The following is a 4,057-nucleotide window of genomic DNA, read 5'->3' as shown; positions in this document are numbered from 1 at the left end:
GTACAAAGTTTGAATTAGGTAGAATAAGTTTTTGAGATTTATTGAGCAGAATGAGAACTAATTAATAATAATGTATTGAATATTCAAAATTGCAAAGAATTGATTTCAGATGTGCTTACTCCAGATAGTATGTGAGGAGATATGTATGTTAGTTTTAACCATTCCTTGTCTGCATATGTCAACACATCACAGAATATCCCATAAATGTATGAAGTTACTATTTGCCAATTAAAATTAAAAAAAAAAGAAAATTCAAGAGTAATTTGAGAAAAAGATAAAAAAAAATAAAGAACTTTCATTCTGATAGTCACTTTCGTCCAGAAACCAATTTAACTACCTTTTCCTCAGGAGCTCTCCTTAGGCACCTTCAGAAAACAGCAGTTGAGAGCACTGCTTCTGTTCTTGCTTCCAGTGAAGAAGTTCAGTCCAGAGATCACTGGTAGGATTAATGGTTTGGTGACATTAGTTACATTGTTTTACCTGAACTGTCCTTATAATAATTCATTTTGAAGACATGTGTGAGATATATATATTTAACATAACATATCTTTGTTATTCCTAAATGCATACAACAAACAGAATTTAGTTCATAGAGGTTTTTGCTTATTCTTTCTAAACATAAACTTCTATGACATGTAAATAGTTGGTAAAATTTATATGAACAAGATTTGATTGTGTCTGCTTGTATAATTATATCAAAATGGATTCTACTGTCATGTACAACTAAAAAGAATGGATTAAAAAATATTTGAGGGCTGGGGTGTGGTTCAGAGGTAGAGTGCTTGCCTGGCATGCATGAGGCATTGGGTTCAATCCTTAGCACCACATAAAAATGAAATAAAGGTATTGTGTCCACCTACAACTAAAAACTAAATGGGTATTGTGTCCACCTACAACTAAAAACTAAATGTTTTTTTTAAAAAGATTTGATAGTGTTCTCTTTAACCACATTTTAGGATATTCTTAATATAGAATTATTTTCTCTGCCATCCCTTTTATCCTAAGGTGAACCATAATACCAATGTGAGCCTTAATGTGTCTTTCCTAGATTATCATATATTGTAATTAGTTTCTGAATAATATAAGGATCTGGTGATGCAGTTTCTTCTCATATGCAGTGTATAATATCATAGTGAATTCTACGCAACCTCTGCAAAGAACTTAGAACTTCCCACCTTAATGGAAATATATTTTTCCAAAGTAAGCATGATACCATTTCTATTCTCTTCTGGGTTGATCACATTTGCACTATACTATGTTTGAGAAGTCTGAGATAATATTTGAAAGCAATAGGTCAGATTTAGGGATTGAGGGTACTGTTATCTTTAACAAGGTGAAGATTTGTGCAGGAGCCATGGGTGTCATTGCCTAAGATCAATGCAAACTTTGATCATGGTGGTGATGAGGGGAATCTTTTGATGGAAATGGAATTGCTGCATGGTATCTGTCTCATTATATAAAATAATGTCATTCATTAAGATAGTCTTATTATTAAATATATTCATGAAGTAAAGTGACAAGAATAATTTTAATACAAGGGATATTATACTCCTCAGAAAGTAAATGTGAATAGTATAATGTAATGGCTCAGTTTATGGGGTTTGGAATCACACATAACTCAAATCAATCTGGAGCATACTATTTACCAGCCTCAGTTTCTTACAAATAGTATCTAATACCCATCATTATATTCTCTCTATCTATAGATATGAAAGGGAACTTGTTTTATTAAACTAGATTGGGTGATATCCTTCATAAGGATATGAGGTATGAAAGACCCTTAGGACAATTCTGAATCTAGAACAGCACATTTATATTAATATAATGTAAAATAATTATCTAAAAATATGAATATGTGTAAAATTACATGATTGCATCAGATGATCTAATTCATAATTTTTAATAGTGTTCTATTTCCTGCACATTCTATAATGTATTAGTAAAGTTTTCTTATATCTTTCCTTAGGTAAATCAAGTGAAGGGGAATAGTGGAGGGACATATTCTCAATAAAATGAGGGAATCATAATGGGAACCAGGATTAAGGGATTGAATATTGTTTCCCACCCAAAATTAATTATTTTAAATCAGAGATGTATTAAATGATGATGTTTTGAGTCTTTTACCTGTCAGCCTCTGCATGCTTTGATTTGGACAGTGGCCTTATGCTGTCAGGGTGAGAGCTCTGCAGAGTTACTTTTGAGATCTTCATTCCACATAGAGGGCCTGCTCCATGCTCCTTGCCTATGTGTATTCTTTAGATGCCACTGAAATCATGACAGTATCAGGACACAAACTTGAAAAACCCTTGTACTTGTGTTAACTGATTGACTAGCTTTCTATTTCCTTTAGCTTATCAGAGTCACTAACTGTAAAGAAGTGCAGATCATACTCTCCAATCAACAGCTGTAATTCTGCAATATCATGTTACCAGGGGACGCTGCTGCATGAGGTTTCCACAGAAGCACAACTTTTTACAGCTTGGAAATACATGAAAGATCTTAATGCCTTCATTTCAACTGAGAGAGGTTAAGTAATTTACTCAGATTTACATTAAGTTATGGTTCAATAAGAACCCGATTCAAAGTCTCCTGACTTTTAGTTACCTTCCTTCCACCCACTTTACTCCACTTTCACACATACAGTCACTTGTCCAAACATATCTTTCTTCAAGTGTGAGGTGAATTCTTCTAAAAGGTTCATACTTGTGAATATATCACTGACAACTTCAGAGCTGGGTCATTATCATGGCTCAATTAAAATGTTTCAGATGCAACTGGATCCAAGGTTTAAAACACTAAATACAAATGATCCTTTTAATCAAGGAAATTCTGAGTTTGAAAAGAGGACCTTCATACTGTATCTCTGACCAGCAACTGATGATGCTATTCATCTGTGATGCTAATTGGTTCTTCAGCATCAAGACTGCCCAATCTAGCATCAAAGAAATGAATATCTTGATTCTTATTATTTGGGATTTGGTTAGAGATGGGACATAGCTCTCATTGCTTGAGACTTATCTGCTTTTCTCTAACCCAGACCTCTCCTGTTCTCCAGTATGGTGAGTCTGTGGCTCCGTGGAAGCTCCTGCATGGCACGTCTGACAATGATGCTGATGGCGCTGAGCCTTCCCCTGGCTTTGACCGGGGACACCAGACGTAAGTGCACTCTTCAGGCATGGAGAGGCCATGGTTGGGGGAAGGAAGGGAATTACTTTCTTAGTTTGTCCAGGCCAAGACCCTCAAAACTTGTGACATTTTCTTCAGTGTCCACGTTTTCATCATGTGGATTCTAAACTACTTCCAAAAATATGGAGCTAGAGCCTTTTCTATGAGACCTGTTTGAAAAGTCTTCATATGTAAACCATTTCTTTTCAAGTTGTCTTCAGTAAAATCTCCAGTCTCACATCATGTTCTCTCAGGGCCTTGGACGGATTAGAAATAATGTTAAACTAATTTCTCACTCAGTGGTTCCCTTTATATGTTATTATGCCAGAAAAAAAGGTGATTTTTTTTAAAAAACTAACTTTTATGTATAGTTCTAGTCTCTTTTATACATGCCACTTGGTTCTTTGTTTAAATTATGAAATATTAAAATACACAAGCAGTTAGAAGATATCAGTAAAAATAGTAGTAAGAGTCAAAAGGAATCGGAAGGGTTTCTCCCTGAAAACACAGGAAGTGTGAAGTTGCTGCCTCTGTAAAGGGTGAAGATGCTCCAGGAGGTGTCATCCACTGTCTTTTCTCTTTGTCCCTGAACTGCACTGTTCATGACCCTGGATCCCTGTGGGGCAGCTGGTCTGGTGGTATTCTTGACCTTCTTCCTGCTGTGGTTGCACCCTTCAGTTGAGGCAGAGATCCCTTGTACTTGAAATGACTGTATAGAAAAGGAGCACCTCTGGGCTGTTCTTTTGTACCTTAAAATATGTAATACTACTTCCTCCTCCTCCTCCTCCTCCTCCTCTTCCTCTTCCTCCTTTTCTTCTTCTTCTTGTAATGCATCTTCTTAAAACCTGGCATAGTTTAGTGTTCATTTAATGAATCTGCTTTAACCTTCTTA

The 4,057-nt window shown here is 35.5% G+C and overlaps 1 long non-coding RNA gene across 1 annotated transcript; it reads left to right on the top strand.

The window, feature by feature from the left end:
- Positions 1–346: 346 nt before the first annotated feature.
- On the top strand, positions 347–3,128 carry LOC125614849. Its single transcript, XR_007345418.1, has 2 exons — positions 347–439; positions 2,351–3,128. It is a non-coding gene; the product is annotated as an uncharacterized LOC125614849 (long non-coding RNA).
- The last annotated feature ends 929 nt before the right edge of the window (positions 3,129–4,057 follow it).

This window comes from Marmota marmota, unplaced genomic scaffold, assembly GCF_001458135.2.
Source record: "Marmota marmota marmota unplaced genomic scaffold, marMar, whole genome shotgun sequence".
Lineage (NCBI taxonomy): Eukaryota > Metazoa > Chordata > Mammalia > Rodentia > Sciuridae > Marmota > Marmota marmota.
Note: the sequence above shows the minus strand (reverse complement) of the source record. Positions and strands in the feature narration are given on the sequence as shown.